This window comes from Pipistrellus kuhlii, unplaced genomic scaffold, assembly GCF_014108245.1.
Source record: "Pipistrellus kuhlii isolate mPipKuh1 unplaced genomic scaffold, mPipKuh1.p scaffold_m20_p_13, whole genome shotgun sequence".
NCBI classification, from domain to species: Eukaryota; Metazoa; Chordata; class Mammalia; order Chiroptera; family Vespertilionidae; genus Pipistrellus; species Pipistrellus kuhlii.
The window spans coordinates 27,692,942-27,714,119 of record NW_023425438.1 but is presented as its reverse complement, the minus strand read 5'-3'; positions in this window follow the sequence as shown (position 1 = coordinate 27,714,119).

Here is a 21,178-nt window from a genome sequence, read left to right as displayed (position 1 = left end):
GATGTTTCTGTCTATCCCTCTCTCTTCTTCTCTGTAAAAAATCAATAAAATATATTTTTTTAAAAATATTGTCATGGATGTATAGTATCTTATAACCCAATGTTCAGCTGCACAGAGGGGACTCCACGTGTCCTAGGAGCACATGGCTCTCTGTCCACCGGGATCGGGAAGCAGGGCGCAGGCTCAGGGAGTCCTTAACATTAACCACAGGGCCCAGTGATGGAACGAGTTATGTTTATCTTGGTTAAACAGAGAGTCATTTTATCCTTAAGAATCCAGGTTCTGGAAGTTCACAGCATGATTACTTGTGAATCCAAAATAGTCATTATCTTGATCTCCAATATTTTTTTAAAATTTAATAGGAATACAGTTTATAAATGTTTCCATGCTTCTACATAGCATTCTATATGATTTAGTTATTTTTAAAGTAAAATGTGACTTTTCAATACATTTTAAATAACATCAAAATCATGAGTTCCAAGGAGGAAAACAGCAAGGAAAAGGCTCAGCCCTCCTCACATCCTATATGTCCCTCAAGAACTACTTCAAGTCCTGCTTCTGTGACAAAGTCATCAGACACAAAGCTCTCTCTGTACTGCCATACTCCCCTGGCTCTGGCTCTTATCATGCTAACCTCAAACATGGTTAGTGTGCAACACCTACATTTTGAAGGAATTGAACATGCAAATGCAATGTCCACCTTACTAGCCTTCTTACTTCCTATCTATTTTCTCCCCCACCTCTGGGATGATCAGGTTGCCCATCTGTTTAAACTCTATCAGGAGGATTTTCTCTTTGGACTTCATAAAAAAATTTTTTTTAAATAAATAATAATTACAAAAAGCTTTAGAACAATTCTTCCAAGACAAGCTGACTCCAAAGCCTAACAGAAAAAAGAAATGAAGGCAGAGCTGTCCAGAAGAGAGGCCCAGAGCACTACAGAACAGCTTTCCCATGCTCCACAGCCTTCATCCCACTTCCCCAAGGCATTCCAGAGAGCACTAGTGGGAAACCATCACTTTTAACACTCCATTTATATATCTGCTTCCCTCATGCTCATCTCCACCCCTTTCTCCCAAATATGCAAAGCAAACATGCCCCCATGCAGAACTGCCCACAGTTCCCTCTGCTTGCACTCTGTTTATTTTGTTCCCTTTCTGAAAAGTTCTGCTCTCCATCTTGCTGCCTGGTAAAAAAGCAGTCCCTGATTGAAATGCCTGCCCTTCTTCTGTGAAGTGTTCTCTGAGGAGCACAAACCACATTGGTCTCCTTTTCCTATGCTCTCCAATGTAACTTGTGTGCACATCTCTTAGCTTTCACTGTACCCAATTATAATCATATCACCTACCCATCCCCATCACTTCCACTGGATGGTATCCCTCAAGGACAAGTCCTGTTTCTTATTTATCTTTGTGCTCCAGGGGCCTATTAAGGAATCTGGAATATAGTAGGTGCTCAATAAGTCATTGTTAAGTGAGATGAGTAGATAAGCAAATTGAGCCATCGTCATACTGATCATTTCATATTATTTGCTATTTGTTTTGTTATTATACCTTCATAAGTATCCTATATAATAAAAGGGTAATATGCAAATTGACCAGGAATGACTGGTCGCTATGATATGCACTGACCATCAGAGGGCAGATGCTCAATGCAGGGCTTCCCCCTGGTGGTCAGTGTGCTTCTACAGGGGGAGTGACACTCAGCCAGAAGCTGGCTCATGGCTGGCCAGTGCTATGGCAGTGGCAGGAATCTTTCCCACCTCCACATGGGATGTCTGACTAACAGAAGGTTCCTGGCAGCCAGAGGGATGTCTGACTGCAAGCCTAAGCCCGATCCCCTGGGGAGTGGGCCTAAGCCGTTAGTTAGAAGTTGGACATACCCCAAGTGGCCCCAGACTATGAGAGCATGCAGGCTGAGCTGAGGGACACCCCCTCGCCCCAGTTACACACACACACACACAGTGCATTAATTTTTGTGCACCAGGCTTCTAGAATACTAAATAATTTGAAGACAGAGAACATTCTTATATTTTTCTTAATTTTACCACAACACAGTACTAGGAACATGGGGACACTAGTAAAATTCTTTCTAACTGAAATAAATTATATTTGAAAGAGTTGGCATTGAGTTAACAAATACATAAAGGGTGTTTAGCACATGGCAAATTGCACTAAGATCCAACAAACATTCAATGGAAACAAAACATTTGCATTCTACTTGCAGAGGCAAGACAAATATATTTTTGGTAGCAATAAATCAATTTTGAAAATAAATGTGGCATTTAAATGTCATAAAATGTAATATTTTAGAGTTTTGGGACATTGGATGCTTTTAAAGTGGCTGTGTTATTTCAGAGTTCAAGAAGCTAAAACAAAAAAAGAGCTAAGCATAGTCATATTGGTACAGTAGACTTCAGAAAAGGTGATTTCCAAGTGTTACATGGAAAGGTAAGCAAGATCTCAGGCTGGAGACTCATAAAAACAAGAGCATCTCAAGACAATTCGGAGACTTTCTGAAATGAAATTCTGACAACATAGAAGGGACAGGTTTCCAAATAAGTCATGTGGCAGCACTGGGACCCTCATGACAATGGCAAGTTCTGTGAAGGTGTAAAGGAGGGTAAAGGAGGGTAAGTCACCAATGGTGAAGCGGGGAGGAACAATATCATGTGAACAGAAAGCCTACAGTGAGCAAAGACTTGTGAGAAACCCCATGACAATGTAGTCTTTGAAAGCTATATCTAGAGCAAATAGAAAATGAAAAGCGTTAAAAAGTTTACTTAGGGAACAAAATAACTGAGCAGAGAGAGAAAGTAGGGCCAATCAACAACACTTCTTTTTTTCTTTCTCTGTCAAAGAGAGCCAATATATATATATATATATATATATATATATATATATATATATATATATATATATATATATATGGGGGGGGCACATCAAGTCTAGGAGAGATTGGAAGATGTACAGGAGAGATAGTGGTACCCAGGAGTTGTCAATAACTTTATGGCTCAATGCTCAAGACCCAGAGAACTCACAACTGATACCTGGAAAGTGCTGATGGCTCTGGAGAGAAAAAACATGTTCAACATTCAACATGAAAGAGATGGAACATGGAACTCTTGCTTAGCTTTGTCTAGCATCAATGATTTGATTTCACATGTAGATGCCATGTTTACTGAATACTTGAGTGCCTCAAAGCTGAGGAACCTGCTATGTCAGATGATGGCACAATGGCAGTCTGAAAATGCCCTGGCGTGTTGGAATAGGTTGAGTCAAGACAAATTCAATTTAATAGGGAGTAAAACTTCCCACTGGATAAAAAGAGAAATTATTACAAAAAGAGAAGGATTTGGAAAAAGTGGCCTAGAAATGAAAGCTTGACTGAAAAGTATTTAAGACTCTTAGTAAGCTGTAAGCTCCATGTGCATAAAAAAAAAAAAAAAAAAATCAAGATATTGCTGCCAAAAATGTTAATTCAATCTTAAGCAGCATGTACAGCAACAAAATCCCAATAATAAAGGTAATGGTCTCCCTCTACCATTAAAAGTGTGGTCTACCATATTTTGCTGATTTCTGAGAGCTATATCTAAGATGGTAAGTCACTCCCTGAGATAGATTCAAAACAAGAGCTATTGAAAAATGTGAGAACTCAAAATCATACACTATGAATAATGATGGAAGAAAGTAATGTGCTCTGTCTGCAGAGGGACACCTGCCTACAAGTATTTGGAAGACTCTCAGGTTACACTTATTGTGGATATTTCCTACACAGATTCAGGTTCCCTGAGTAAGAAGCATTCTTTGGCACCACTTGTCAGGAATTTCATGCCTTAGGGAAGGAATACAGGAAGCCATTCTATTTTACCAGGTAAATCCAGCGCCATCATTTTAAGGCCATATTAGAAAACAGATACCTGTTTCTAAAGAAATATTGCTCAGCAAATATCCATGTCGATCAAGTAAATCTAGTCTTAGAGCTTCTGGGAAATGAGGAGATATGTGGTTTAACTTCTCACACACTGCAGAATTCCCTTTGTGGCATTTCTAAGAGAGGTCATCTAACATCAGAGACTGGAACCCTTTGGTGATAAACATCTATTTCAGGAAACTCAACTACTTCTATTCTCCAAATGTTATGCATCTTTAGTTTCCCTGGAAATCTCCCTCCTCTACCACTTAGAAAGTCTGTCTCCACAAGAACAATCTAGAATACTACTCTCTCAGCTTCATGACATGCCTTCAAGTATTTGAAGACAGTAATTGCATGTTTAGATGTCTTTTTAATACAGAGCTTAGACTTTTGTGAGATGAATATGATTTCAACAGTGGGACAAAAGCTACCCCCCCCCAAAAAAAAAGCATTTTAAAGAAAAAAAGAAGACATATTAATGAGGAAGTTATTAAACCTTTCTCTCCACAAAAGTATTTTTTAAATAAATCTTTTAAAATACTATGTGACCCTAACCGATTTGGCTCAGTGGATAGAGCGTCAGCCTGCTGGCTCAAGGATCCCAGATTCGATTCCGGTCAAGGGCATGTACCTTGGTTGTAGGCACATCACCAGTAGGGGGTGTGCAAGAGGCAGCTGATCAATATTTCTCTCTCATCCATGTTTCTAATTCTCTATCTCTCCCCTCCTTTCTGTAAAAAAATCAATAAAATATATTTTAAAAATAAATATTATGCTGTTTTTGAAAGGAACTCTATAAATCAGCCATGTCCTCCTTTATATGAAAAATTAATTTACTAGTCTGAAGTTGACTTGTTGAGGGTTTTTTAAATCTATATTAAAATGAAGTTTTCAGCCTGTTTTTATAGATTAATCAAGATAGAATACAAAGTGATTTTGTATTCAGTGAAGTTACATTACATAAAATCTGAATCAGGTTACTGAACGGATTACTAATGAAATAAATATATATTATGTATCATAACCTGGAGTCAAAATCTGTTTATGTTTGAACTGACCCATCAGTCATGAATGAACTTCCCCAACAACTCCCCACCCTAATAATAAAGGAAAACAGTAATCAGCAGCAGCCTAGGTGCTCAGAAAATAGGCATTCTAGAAGAGTTACACTAATCTGTATCCATTTTCATGGAAGCTCAATTCATACACAATGAAAATCTAGGGTTCTGTACCTACTCTCAAAAACCCATGGGGAAGCCCTGGTCAGTTTTGTTTTGTGGGTAGAGCATCGGCCTGCAGACCTAAGGGTCCCAGGTTTGATTTCAGTCAAGGGCTTGGTTACAGGATCCTCCCTGGCCTGGGCCCTGGTCGGAGCTTGTGCTGGAGGCAACCAATTGGTGTTTCTTTGTCTTTCCCTCTCGCTTTCACTCTTCCTAAAAATTAATGGGAAAATATCCTCAGGTGAGGATTAAAAAAACAAAAACAAAAACCATGAAGAATGGGTGAATGGTTATTTCCTGTGGTTGCCTGGGTTTGGAACCACTTCTCAATTATCAGCTGCTCTCTAGTAGCAAAACTCCACCCTCTTATTTTAACAAATTCCTCATGTTTTTCTTGAGTCTTGAGTATAGAAATTGAATGTGAGGTACCACTTGGGGCCTTCCTAACAACAGTATGGCATAAGCCCCATCTTTCAAAACAGGAAATATCTACTATTTTCTAAATTTGAAGAGGTACTTATGTTATTAGATGTTCTGTAATTATGAGGAATAATTTAATATGAGAAAGGAGACTTACTTCATTTTTGTTTGTTTGCTTGTTTGCTTTGCTTGGTTTCCTGTTGGCATGAAGGGCAGAGTGAAATAACTATGGACTGCTGCTTTGTCTAAACTTTAGAACACATTCCACTTGAGAACTAAGTGAATTCATCTCTCCCAATCATTGCTGTACTTTCCTGCCCATAAACCATTAACATCCTATTGTGTATGTTTTTTAATCAGGTAGGTCCTTTATCCTCCTATTGTCAACTTTTCCACTTACCAAAAAGCCTCTTCCCAACCCCACCTTTTTCTTTTTTCTAATATATTTTATTGATTTTTACAGAGAGGAAGAGAGAGAGATAGAGAGTTAGAAACATCAATGAGAGAGAGTCATCAATCAGCTGCCTCTTGCACACACCCTACTGGGGATATGCCTGCAACCAAAGTACATGCCCTTGACCGGAATCGAACCCGGGACCTTTCAGTCCCCAAGCCGATGCTCTACCCATTGAGCCAAACCGGTTTTGGCCCAACCCCACCTTTTTTTATTGAAGATTTGCACATGGTTAAATGCACAGATCCTAAGAGTACGATTTGATTTATTTTGATAAATGCACACATATAACCACCACCCCTATCAAGTTCCATCACCGAGGAATGTCCTCTCATGTCTCCTTCCAGTCAGTCACCATCTATCCATAGTTCTGCCTTTTCTTCAGCTTCATGTCAGAGACATATGTCATCATATCAGGCTTCTATCACTCGACACAATGTTTTTTAGTTTCCTCCATATTTCTGAATGAATTATGTCTTCATATTGTTGGTTAGTATTTCATTGTATAAATATACCACAATTTCCCATTCTCCTATTCGTAGGTATTTAGATTGCTTTGGTTTGGGATAGTATGAGTAAAGCTGACATGAATTTTCACGTACAAGTCTTTTATTGTAGATGTAGTTTTTCTAGGAAGCTCCAATACACTTCTACTACTATTACTACTACTACTACTACTACTACTACTACTTACTACTTCTTCTTCTTCTTCTTCTCCTCCTCCTCCTCCCTCTTCTTCTTCTTCTCCTCCTCCCCCTCCCCCTCCTCCTCCTCCTCCTCCTCCTCTTCCTCCTCTTCTTCCTCCTCCTCCTCCTCCTCCTCCTCTCCCTCCTCTTCCTCCTTCTCCTTCTCCTCCTCCTCCTCCTCCTCCTCTCCCTCCTCTTCCTCCTCCTCCTTCTCCTCCTTCTCCTCCTCCTCCTCCTCCTCCTCCTCCTCCTCCTCCTCCTCCTCCTCCTCCTTCTCCTCCTCTTGGGATAGTTCTGGTTCAATCAAGTTTTTTACTTGAATTAAGTTACTATTACATTTTTAACCATCAGTGCTCATCAAAACAAATATTTTGACATTCCCAAGCAGTTTTCCAAAGTGGGTCTTACAGTTCCACAGAGACATCTGAGAGTTTTGCCCATCTATTATGGTATCAACCCTACCCACCCATTCACCCCAACTCCCATGTTTTTTTTAAAGGCTAGTTTCCAGTTAGAGCATATTTCTTACTTTATGTCCCTTGAAATTTTCAATCAGCTTTTATTATCTAAAAAAGTGTTCAATAAAATATTTCCAAAAGATAATAAACAATGACTCATGCTACAGATAGAATTTTAAAATTGGGTTTTCGCCGGGACCGGTTTGGCTCAATGGATAGAGCGTCAGCTTGGGGACTGAAGGGTCCTGGGCTCGATTCCGGTCAAGGGCATGTACCTTGGTTGTGGGCATATCCCCAGTAGGGGGTGTGCAAGAGGCAGCTGATCGATGACTTTCTCTCTCATCGATGTTTCTAACTCTCTATCTCTCTCCCTTTCTCTCTGTATAAAAATCAATAAAATATATTTAAAAAATAAAAAAATAAAAATAATAAAAAATAAAATTGTGTTTTCACTCTCTCTCCCTCTTCCTTCCTCTCCCCCTCTCTCTGAAATCAATAAACATATATTTAAAAAAACCACAAAAACAAAAACAAAAAAAACAAGAGATGCCCAAGTTCAATGCAGCACAGCAGACATTCTTTGCACCAACGTCACTAAATGTTTATTTTTTAAAAATATATATTTTATTGATTTTTTACAGAGAGGAAGAGAGAGGGATAGTTGAGTTAGAAACATCAATGAGAGAGAAATATCGATCAGCTGCCTCCTGCACACCCCCTATTGGGGATGTGCAAATAAGCAAGGTACATGCTCTTGACTGGAGTCCGCAGGCCAACACTTTATCCACTGAGCCAAACCGGTTTCAGCAATGATCACTATTTTTATGTGTGCTATTGCATTCAGTTTTTGAAAATGTAAAATTGACCCAACTTTTTACCATAGCACAATTATTCCCAGACAGCTTTCACCTGGAATGGCTGATAGACTGAAGAAGTTATGGCAGAAATTGCTTTCTAATCACACTTGTCCAGATGCCCAGGCACAGCACACCTGCCCTGAGAGCCCCCTTTCCAGATGCCTGTGGAGGATGACCTCACCTTGGGCTTCCTTAGTGTGCTTTTTGTACGTGTGGCTGTGCTACCACACAGGCAAAAGGGTGGATTTTTTAAAATAGATTTATATCAAAATCAATCATTTTAAAAAGTTGAAAAAAATCCACTTTTAAAATATCCTGTAACATAAAGAACCCTGGATTAGCTATAGATCAAAGAGTTTAACATTATGTTTGGATCTACAGAAAAGTGAAAAAAGAAACGCTAACATTTTCTAATAGGTAATCCTGAAGAGCCTTTTGGAGTGAGTAGGAAGGGTTTGTTTTAATCTTAGGGAAAACTGGATGGTTTGAACACTCAGTTTATCGCTTTATATAATTTTTCTAATACTGTCTTTTCACATGCATTTTCCTCTAATATCAAACATTTTATATCACCTTTGTTTGGGCCAGTTTTTATAAACAATTACTTTTACCTTGAAAAAATATGCATGGCTTTTATCTCAGGTATTCAAGCCACTTTGTAAAATTTCTATCAACAGAAGCTAAAAATATATCATTTGGTTTAGTTAATATTTGACTTTGCAGGAGTAAAAATCATCAGTCTCAAGCAGCTGTGTGCCATGTGTTAAATCTAGAGCAGGCATTAGCCTATCAGATATGCAAATATTTATATCCTCATTGGCTAAGTAAACAGTTGGGCTCTGCAGAAATGATAGGTTTGTTTTGGAATACTATTAAGTGACTCCTTTTTTATTTTTTTTTTCTAATCATAGCTTTCCTTGTGCTGAAAGTCACACTTCTGGTTTGAATTTGCCTAAAATTTCCAACATAACAATGAATAGAAATCCTTATATATCTCCAGAAAAAGAAACTAGATCAATGTGTATGGTGTTCCCCCAAAATACATATACATTTTAAATAATTATTAATTCCAATGTGTTAAATTTGGGTGGGGGGGAAAAACATTGAGCTATCAGCTGTTAAAGTGTGTATACAGTTTGGGGAATACCCAGTATATCAAAACAGAAAAGTAAGAGCAGAAATAGGAGGGGAAAAAAGTATTGCAATTTTGACCTACAGTTTTCAGATATACAAATGAAGAAGGGGATCCTTAGAAAAATATAACTTTTATTTAAAAAATGTTCAAAAGCAAATAGATTAAGAGTGTTAATGAATAAGGATTCAAGTTTTATGGTGTGTTTTTTGTTGTTGTTGTTGTTGTTGTTTTGTGTGTTTTTTTAATGTGCCATACCATATTTAAATAATCCCTTGTGTTCGAAAAATCAGAGTTTTTTTTGTTTTTTGTTTTTTCTAATATCCAATCCCAGGGTAAGTATCCAAGTACATATATCTCTGTGTGCTCTGTGTGCACCTCTGATTTTGTTTCCTCAGGATGCTATCCCATAAGTGGAACTGTTGAGTCAAACAAATCAATTGTTTTTAAAATCGTGATGCTTATTGATAATAGTTTAATTTCAATGAATACCAGTTCCTTAAATTGTGAAACCAGATAAATAAGACATACCTGGCAAGATCGTAAGGCAGGCTAGAAACAAAAGATCTCAAAAAATAATTATTCATTATAATGATTTTCTAATTTTTCCTAAAGTGCAGATTTAACCTCAGAGACTATAATCATCCATTCCCCACCTCTAAATAAGATAATTATCATCCCATCAAAGACAAAAATCATCTGATTTGAACACTATAGTCAGGATAGAAGTATTTACAACCACCAAGAGTGCCAGGCTCTTTGCACATATTTCCTCCTGTATCTCCATCTGTAATGGATTTTGTAATCTTGTGAGGCAGGTACTAAAATCACAATGTATAGGGAAAGGAATTAAGGTACAAATTGCTAGGGTAATCCATTCTACAAGGCAGCCCAGCCCCACTCAAAGCCCATGCTTCACCACAGGCTACCACATCACTCGTGCATTATTTAATGGCAAAGAGAGGTTGTTCAGGTAGGTCACAAAAGATTTTGCAGCAAAAATGCCATTTAAATTAAGTCAAGCCAAGAGGAAGAAAATTCAAAGTAAACAAACAGCAACAAGCACAATCTTATGGTGGAAAATACGTTGAGGAACTAAATAGCTGCCTTGTGCCAGCCACTGGCCCAGGTGATGGGAAGATGTAGATGGAAAATGGCTGTCAGGAAGAAGTTTAAAAGCAGGTAAGACAGACCAGCCTGGGAACGTATTGTATTAATGTGATAAATATTGCATTTGGGCTATGCCATGGGAGACAGACACTTAGCCCAATGCCAGAGAAAGGGGACACATAGGCTGAGACTTGAAAAATGAGTAATAATAAGCTGAGCAGAGAAGTATACAAGAGAAAAGCATTTCAGTACTGGAGGTCTGGAAATGCAGGAACCCAGGTGGGTTTATGAAGATAGCATGAAATGTTGCTGGAGTGCTGGCTGAGCCAGATCACAGTGCTTCTTCTGTGCTGGTGGAGGGGCTTGACTTGCATCCAAAAATGACCAGCTCTGTACAGATATTGCTTAACTCTTTGTTAGAACTATAACAGCGACAATGGTGATGATAATGGTAACTAATGCCTAATGTTTATGTTTTATATGAATACTCTAATCCTTAAAACAATGCAATGAGGTTAATACCATTATTATTATGTGCCAACCATTGTATTCATCTTCAGGGACAGAAAAGTGACAAGAATGTCATGGGTTGAGAAGGGTACATTCAAATTTGCATTTTTAATGGTCATTTTAGCAGGGATTTATAGGATGGCATTGAAAAGACTATTTGGTAGGATGAAACTGGTTATGAAGTACCTACCACAACCAGGCAAGATATTACAAAGGCTGGATTTAAGGCAGAAGTGGCAGGACTTAAGAGGAAATAGATTTGAAAGCTGCTTAAAAAGCAGGTCATGGTTACCTACTAGCTATGGAGGATTAGGTGATAGAATCTTGGATGATCATGATGGTCTGGGTGGAGGTCCTCCTTTTCTCTAAAATGAACAACACAGGAGGAAGAACAGATTTCCCAAAAGAAGGTAATCTCTTTATACTAGAAATGTGAAATCTGGAGTCATAATCTAGAGGCAACATGTCCATAGTAATGGCTACGTATGAAGTGGAAAGAGCAAAGAAAGAAGATGAACAATTGTTTAAGGAACCACTGATCAATTATATGGGAGTGCTGCTGTGTGTGGCTAGAGATCTAAAGCTGGGGAGCAAGCATGTATACTTGGAATGATACACATGTAAGTGGAAGTTGAACCTGTGAGAGGATATGAACAGCCCAAAAGCAAGAATATAAACTGAGAGGGGAGTTAAAGATAAAACTAAGAAAAGTATCTAAATATGCGGTATATATAAATAAAACAATTTTAACGAAGCTATGAGAAAAATAAGAAAAACATTTTTTTCAAAGAGCAAACACCACTTTTTTGTTGTTGTTGTTGTTTAATATATTTTATTGATTTTTTTACAGAGAGGAAAAGAGAGGGATAGAGAGTTAGAAACATCAATGAGAGAGAATCATTGATCAGCTGTCTCTTGCACACCCCCTACTGGGGATGTGCCCGCAACCAAGGTACATGCCCTTGACCAGAATTGAATCCGGGACCTTTCAGACCGCAGGTCAACGCTCTATTCATTGAGCCAAACCGGTTTTGGCCAAACCACCACTTTGTGTTGATCCAGTTATACTCTCAGCCTATTTTGTGCCCTTTCAGATCATGCCACTCAAAAGTAAAGAGCCTCAATTTGAACCAAGTGCCATTGCCCTGGCCTTAGAAGAGAGTGAAAATAACTGATGGATGTGAAGAATCAAACTCCTGATCTTCTAACCAAAAATTAGTAACCAACTCTAGACCCCCATTGTGGACTCAGCTCAAATTTCTAGTCTTAATACTCATTTCTTTCTGTTCCTTTTCATATGCAAAGCAACTAAAGATTTTAATTGACGTTTTCAAGAACAACTCATCGAATCTCACTTGAAGTCTTTAAATTGAACTGATATGTTGAAAATTAATCCTGTAGCAATTAGAGAAGCTGTTTTACACGTGACATGGAGACAAGACACTCTCAGCTTTACTTAGGCTGGGGGTGGGGGAGGGGAATTATATCATAAGTTCCTCCTTTTTTAAGAAGAGATAATGGTTAAGACCACTTGCACAATTAATTCTAATGCTATTGCTGCCTGAGAAATAATACACAGAGGCACTCCTGGCTGAGCCTTAGCCACGCTTTCTTAATATGCTATTCAACTGAGGTGAGAATGTTTAGCGTTCTTCAATTCACAAAGGAATAAACTTCTAACTTGTTGAAGGCAAAATCAAATATATAAGCATATATAAACAATACTTATGATGCTATGTAAACAATCTTTTTTTTTTCTACTTTAGAGCAGAAGTACTGTATGGAGATAGTAATCAGCTGTAATTATTGCTTTTGAAAACTCGGGCTTTAAAATCCACAAAATACTTTATAAATAAATGCAGGAAGCTTCATAAAATACATTTTCTCAATTCAACAAAGAAAAAAAATCAAACCAGTTAGGACACTCAAGTGTTATTTGCAGCAATCACGATAAGTCAATTTTGGCTTAAACCATGATTGTTATAAACACTCACAAAACATATTATTTACCAGATGGCAATCTTACTCAAGCAAACACATAAAACTTATGTTTCATTATTATCAAATAAGAATGAACTTGCCACTGGGATAACCTCCAGTAGTTAAACAAACATCTCCACAAAATGAGTGCCATGGTTTCTATCATTGGATAAGTATATAGAGTAAAGGAACTATTTTAATATTTAGCAGCTCCAGCTTATATTCAAGAACCAAAGCTCAAAACAGAATACACACACGCACAAAATGGTATAGTTTGGTCTGAGCTTGAGCTTGGACTTTCACTTTCTTAGTAAAAAAGCTACTACATCTTAATATTCAGAGAAGGAACAGTTTACAACTATGACCCAAGCTAAAAAAAAAAAATTATTATTATTATTATTATTATTATTATTATTATTATTTAATTAAATGTATTTGGGTGGCATTGGTTAATAGAATCATGGTTTCAGGTGTATATTTCTATAATACAATACCTGTATATTGCACTGTGTATCTACCACCCAAAGCCAAACCATCTGTATTAAATAATTACTAGTTAATATTATGAAATATATAAAGCAATTCTAAGACTTTCTCCTCCTTCACCAAATACAATATCAGGACCTATCATCCATGAAATGTACAATGTAAGAGTTGTACTTCATAAATTATAACATCAGAGACTAATGACAGGATGCTAAAAGTCTATTTGTGATGAACACCAAATTATCGTGTGTGTGTGTGTGTGTGTGTGTGTGTGTGTGTGTGTGTGTGTGATCCTTTTCATGACTGCAAATATTTTTTAAGATCACAAAAATTTAAAATAGTTTCAAAGCTATTTTTAAATTATATTATAACAATTAAAATGGAATGAGCACTGAGAACTTCTTTTGCTAATTTGTTTGTTCCCTGGGTCACAAGCAATACTCTCAAACAAGCTACCTGGTAAAATGAGACAGACACTCCTTGCACTTGTACAAGCATGGTGAGGGCTCAAAGGTGTTACATCACAGTGGGCCATGGAAATAATCAGAAACTGAGACCTTGGGCAGAAACATCAGGAGCTGAGGAGAGTCAATGAAAATCTTGTCTCCCTACCTTGTCAGATCCTCCAAGGCCAGAATTCAAGCGCTATGGGGTGAAATACTACAGAGCATTTATGTCCAACAGGACAATAAGAAGCCCAGATTGTCTCTCCCCAGGTGACCTCACTTGTTGCAATACCTTGTGCTGGAAATTCCTGGTTGCTCTTTACTGCGATTAGTGTCTGTGGCAGAAGTTGGTGTGAACTGTCAACGTTCTGAATGCAAACAGGTCTAACACATAGACAACTGAAAACACACATTCTGGCCTTGGAAAGTTAAATAGATATTTAAATTAGAAAATTACTCTGAAGACTTTTTTTTACAAATTGTCTTCTAAAATGAATAGCTAAGGTCCAGGACTTCCCACTGCAAAGCACCAAAGGGAAAGACAATTGCTCTCTTCAGAGGGCCAGCAGTCACTTCCCTGGCAATCATGTCACCGTGGAAGGACAGATTGCCTTTAGATTGCAACTTTCTTGAGGGTCAAGTCTCTCTCTCTATTACATTCTGAATTTCACCTAAAACACTGAGGACTTTCAAAAAATATTAGTTTGTGACACACAAAATGGGTCACTTTCACTGTTCCAAAAATGCTAATGCACTCAAGCAAGGTAGTTTCATTATTACCAAGGATCTAGAGAAAAGGCAGCTACAGGGAGAGAGAGAGAGAACCTTCTGACAGCTGTTTCTTTATGAACTGTCACTTGGTCCAAAATTGAACTATGATTCCAGAAACAAATAAAATAGTGTGTGATGTGCTTAAAACTTTTAATACCCCAATACATTGACTTGGGTGTATTTTTCTTCATAAGATCTATTATGTTCATTTCTTGCTGTTTAGAAAAAAAATAAATAAATGACCCAGGAAAGATACATGCAATACAGCCAAGCCCCAATTTTTTAAGTGACTATTACATATAATTGAAATATATATTGCTGTGAGTCTTTCTTGTTTTCACCCAAGTTAAAAGCTGGTGGAAATATGCAGAAAACTGTTAACACAATTTTAGCATCTAATAAAGATTTTCATTATTCATTGGTATTGTAAACATATTTCCTTTATATAATTAGTGTAGCTTCATTATAAAATCGTTTGGAAAACGATCTCCCATAATTCCTCTGCCCTAATACAGGCCCTCTTAGCTCTTTCACTCTTTTGGCAAGCGATGGACATGTTATAGGAAAAAGCAGCTGTTCGCCCTCACTTTCCAGCTGACCCCCAGCCACAGAGCTGCCCTCCTCCCTGCAATGGGGTGATAGAAAATTATCTTTGAGAAAAACACCAGAAGATCTGTTTTTAAATGAGCCCTCTTCATATAACTACCCAATGAGTGCAATCATTTCAATAATTCTAACTGAATTTTCTCAATTGTGAAGGCTGATATTCCTTATCAAAATGAAAAAAAAAATCATTTCATAGCTACAGAGAAGTAGAGATTGAACTTTTTTCCCCTACACACTCTACTCCCTCATGGACAGAAGGGATGCAGTGAGTAGCGCTTCTCTCTGTTAATGTGCCTTGAAATTCTGCAATACGTTCGGATAGGTTCTCCAGAAGACCACTGGGAAATATTATCTGTCCACATTTGTGCCACTAGTTCCAATATACACCCCTCAGTGCCCTGGTTAATAATGTGATATTTCCCTAAGTAATGAAAGGCATGGAGCTATGACCCTTCTAAAAGCAGAAATATAGCAGGATAATAAAAGTTCTGATCTGCCACGAAGAAAGGGTACAGTAATGTCTCCTATGCAGCAAATTCAAATGTGTGGGTGGTTCGAGAGGCCTCTGTTAGTCAGAATCTGAGTACCATCTCTGAGCTTTTTCAGGAGGATCTCTGTGGGTGTACAAACTGGCCGGTACTCTTGAAGAGTCTGCGTGTGGGAGGTTCTCTGCTCTGTCCTCTCTCCCCAAGTGAATGGGGAACAACACATGGGAATTAGAGAAAAAGAATCCAGACTCTATAATCTCACCCCTGCCACTTCATGGCAGTCTACTTTCTGTTTCCAAACCTCAATTTCCCCATCTGAGAAATGGGAACAATATTAATGCCCACTTTGTGGGTTGTCCTAGAAATCTAAGAAGACAATGTAGCTTTAAGGTTGGATAAACTCTTGAGGATGTTGCACATTTTTATTACTGAGAACATAATTATGATTAATGTTAGGGCTGTTGTTTAGAACTAGAAAAATAAAAAAATAATCCCTATTGATCTTATAACAAGCATAGAGGTATAAACTGAAAAACCAGCCACTTATAATTAAGCAACTCTGTTCTAATATTTAGAGTACAATGCAATATTATAATTCTTTACTTTTATTAACTGCCAAAATCAATTTCAGAACCCATTTTCCCAGTATTCTTGAACATAAAGGACAGAATTTTCCCCCTTAGATTCACAGATGCAGTTTCATCAACATGCATGCATTTCAAAGGCATTTTTAAAGCCAGAGTGCATGTCCTATCACTCCAACACACAAGATGGCTGCCTCCATGTGGACACAAGATGGCCACCACAAGAGGCCAACAGGGGAGGGCAGTTGCAGGGACCAGGCCTGCAGGGGAGGGCAGTTATGGTTGACCAGGCCGGCAGAGGAGGAAAGTTGGGGGCAAATAGGCTAGCAGGGGAGCAGTTAGGCATTAATCAGGCTGGCAGGGGAGTGGTTAGGGGGTAATCAAGCTAGCAGGCAGAAGTGGTTAGGGGCAATCAAGAAGGCAGGCAAGCTGAAATTGGTTTGGCTCAGTGGTAGAGCATTGGTATGCGAACGGAGGGGTCCCGGGTTCAATTCTGGTCAAGGCCATGTACGTTGGTTGTGGGCACATCTTTGGTGGGGGGTGTACAGGAGGCGGCTGGTCGATGTTTCTCTCTCATAGACGTTTCTGGCTCTCTATCTCTCTTCCTTCCACTCTGTAAAAAATCAATAAAATATATTTAAAAAGAAGAAGAAGAAGAAGAAGGAGGAGGAGGACGAGGACGAGGACGAGGACGAGGACGAGGACGAGGAGGAGGACGAGGAGGAGGACGAGGACGAGGAGGAGGACGAGGAGGAGGAGAGGACGAGAAGGAGGACGAGGAGGAGGAGGAGGAGGACGAGGAGGAGGAGGAGGAGGACGAGGAGGAGGACGAGGAGGAGGAGGAGGAGGACGAGGAGGAGGACGAGGACGAGGAGGAGGAGGAGGAGGACGAGGAGGAGGAGGAGGAGGAGGAGGAGGACGAGGAGGAGGACGAGGAGGAGGACGAGGAGGAGGACGAGGAGGAGGACGAGGAGGAGGACGAGGAGGAGGAGGAGGAGGAGGAGGAGGAGGCAGGGAAGTGAGCAATTGGGAGCCAGCAGTCCTGAATTGTGAGAGGGATGTCCCAGATTGGGGAGGGTGCAGGCTAGGCTGAGGGATACACTCCCCCTCATGCATGAATTCCATGCATTGTGCCTCTAGTAATGAATAAACTATAATCATATCTTTGTCCCAACTCAATTATAAAATCAACTCATAACTTAGAGCCCTGCAATAAATATCTATTTCCAATTTTAGGCTGGTCATTAAATGTGGGTAACACCAAGAATCTGTTAAATGAAAGAATATTAAAATTTACTTATATCACTTATAGCATATTGATTTTTTATGACAATTAATCCACATAAAGCAAGTGGTATATCTACAAAGGCAACAGCATTTCAAGAAAATTCCACTCAACTCCCATGAATTGCTGCCTGCATTCCATATTCATTTCATATTCTTCTTCTTTCTCTCTCTTTCTCTCTTTCTCTTTCTCTCTCTCTCTCTCTCTCTCTCTCTCTCTCTCTCTCTCTCTCTTTCTCTCCCTCCCTCCCTCCCTCCCTCCCTCCCTCCATGTGTGCTCATACCCTTTCTTCCGTGGCACCCTTCTTTCCCTCTTGGACTTTGGTACTCACTTCCTTTCCTTATCACCTTCCTACCTATTCAATCCTAATCTCAAAAAAAATAGAATAAATTATTCACACACAGTCATAAGGCTTCAGAAATTATAAATCCCAGGGGTAAATTCATTTTAATAGTAAAGTTTGTCAATCTAATAAAATGATCCTTTACCTAGAAACTCTTGGGGGGGGGGGGGGGGAGTCTATCTGTTTTTGAGATGTTAAGAGCTCTGTTGAACGAGTCATTATTTAGAACTCTGTTTTCCATCTGTGAAATAAGAAGATTGAATTACCTTGTGTTTCTAATACTTATCTTTTAAATATAAAACAAATGGCATTTCATATGATTTAACTCAATAGATTATAGGTTATAAACATAAATACATCAGTAGATTAGTTAGGTAGCATTTATGCTGTCAAGCAGATAGCTGTGAGAAACCAAGGAGTATTCGAGTCTATAGCAATGCTTCATTTGAAGAGATTCAGACTAAAACCGAACAAAAAGACAAACAAGCAAAACTCTTATGCCAGTCAAGCTAAATGATGCTGAGATGAGGGTTGGTAGGCCAGCAGCTTGTGAATGCCCAACTAGATGCTTATAAAGATTCCATCCAGCTGCGGCACTCTGTGATTTTGTAAAGTGCATCATGATAAGGAAGAGGAATTCTCTCCTAAATATTAACTTTGCTCTTCTGGAACCATTGAGACGTCACTGGGGAGCTATGTTAAAGGTAGTAGCTGCAACAAGCAATATGCTACCACTGCCCCATAAAGAACAGTCCTCAAACAAAAGTTAGGTTGATTAGGAAACTAGAAAGCAAGAAAAAGACGATACTATGAATGAAAAAAGGAAAGTCACTAAACTACCAGATTTCCTCCATGACAAATATCGAGGTTGTAGAATTCTAATAAACCTCCAATCCAGAAAAGACACACTTCTCATCGGGGGACATAAAAAAAAAAAAAATTGGTGGGACAACTCTGAAATGCATTACCTACCATCATTGATACAGGCAAGTTAGTCTGAATTTTAAAAATTGGAAGAACAAAGTCACAGAGGTTTTCTTCCACTAGTTAAAAAGTGTCCTTATGGATCTCAGATCCACTGTCTAAGAAGACCTCCACTTCCCTATCCTTAGCATCTACTCAGCAACAGACAGAAAATCCAAGCCACACAAGAATGCAAATACCACCATGTGATTTGGTTAAGTTAAATGCATCCTGATAATGGGTTATAGGTTTAAAAAATCAATTTTACCCACTTGAGTCAATTGTGGATATCTTAATATTGACCATGCTTACTCAACTGTCTGCCGCATGTATTATGGCTATTGCAAGGCTTACTCATAAGTGATATGTGTATCACACCCTGTCTTAAAAATATATATAGTTTGAAAAATATTTTACTTTTCTCTTCTTAATAAGGAAATGTGGCCATATTAAAATATCTGTATATATAGTATGTAAATATTTATGAGAACATTTACTGGCTATATATAGGGCAACGAGATGAGTCTTAATGGTGTATTTCTTACAATAAAAAGGTCATATACTTCAAAGTTTTACAGAGGAAAAGAAAAACACATTTCTTCTTCTTTTATCTCCTGCTTGCCTAACACTTTCCATTTCAAAACCTACATAAATCTGGTAATTTTACTTCTAAGGACATAAGCACTACAGTTATACAATACTGATAAAGTGTGGTAAATTTTGAACATGTTTTTTTCCAATGAGACAGACAAAGAAGGTACTTATAAAGCTGCATGGTAAAGTTAAAAAAGACTTGAAGTTTCTGATTCCTTGGTAACAATTCTAAGCATTACAGGATATCAAATTCCTAAACAAAATATACAGAGGTGGGCAAAAGTAGGTTTACAGTTGTTCATATGGAAAATAATACAATAATAAATAAATAATAATACAAGAATAATATGTGTTTTGTGTCCTCACAACTATAAACTTACTTTTGGCCACCTCTGCATTTGTTTGGTTCTTCTTGCTGTTAAGCCTAGGTGCTTATAAAATATGGATGTCCAGATGCCTATATACTGCAGAAATCTCTACAATCTGGCTTAATACATTTCTGGAAGACTTCTAAGATTTATGATAGTCATTCATTGCTGTCTTATAGTTTCAAGTATCATGTCTTATAAAGAAAAGCATCCAGTTACTCATAAAGATAGCACTATATAAAATAGCCATTTTTATAAGCAATACAGTGGATTTATCCAATCAGATGTGCGATTATTAATATGAAATATCTTTGATGTAACTACCATAAAATCAGTGTAGAACTTTAATGCTTCCTTTGCAGTATAGACATCTCTAGTTCCCTGGGTCTTCTCACTAATATCCAAACATGGAATAGCTTTACATACCTCACTCAAAATGTACAGTATGTAAAATGAAAAAGATAATGTTTAAGTTCTCATAGATTTGGAAACTCTCAGAATAGGAAAACATATAAGCTAGGTGAAAACACCAATGCTCACACAGACAGGAAGTACTGAGATTGTGTGAAATGAACTGTGTTGGTCTATGACAAACAGGACATTCTATGTGCCATCTAAAAGGGATAACAGCAACTTCCTTCTGGCAGGCTTGTCATTTATAAAGGTTAATACCCCATTGCCAGGTCATCTCGTTTGTTTTTTTGTTTGTTTGTTTGTTTTTAAAGGCTGGAAATCTGGACCTTAGGACTCTTCCCAACTTCTAAGTATGGGCAACTAGTTAAAAAATTATAAAACCCAAAATGGATAGATAAAAACACTTTAGAAACCAGGGCCTGCCTCTGAGCCATAGATTAACAGGCAGTGCATAAGCTAACCAGTGATCGGCAAACTCATTAGTCAACAGAGCCAAATATCAACAGCACAATGATTGAAATTTCTTTTGAGAGCCGAAAACTGACTTCTGCACATGGGCCACAAAGTTTCAATCATACTGTACGTGTGTGCCCTACATGTGGTATTTTGTGGAAAAGCCACACTCAAGGGGCCAAAAAGCCACATATGGCTCTTGAGCCGCAGTTTGCTGACCACTGAGTTAAGCAGTCCAGGATCTCTGATTTGCAGCTCTTATTACCACATTCCTACCAAGCTGTTTGAACACTTCTCCCTATGAGGAATTCAGCATTCCTCAGGGCATAGTCTATATTCTAGATAGCTTTTCCTTCTTTGGAATAAAAATGTACTTGTCATCATTGTATCTAGAGCCACCTCTCAGCATCACATGAACCTTTTTCAACATAAAAGCTTTCAAATACTTGAAAACATAAGCATGCAGTATACATTTGGATAACTAAACAAACTTACACATTTCCAAACCTATTAGGTGACACTCACAATTTAGGGATATCTTTTTAGATGTCAGACAGATTTTCCTTCCTGTGACTTAATAATAAAAATTATTACCAGAGCCTAAACCGGTTTGGCTCAGTGGATAGAGCGTCAGC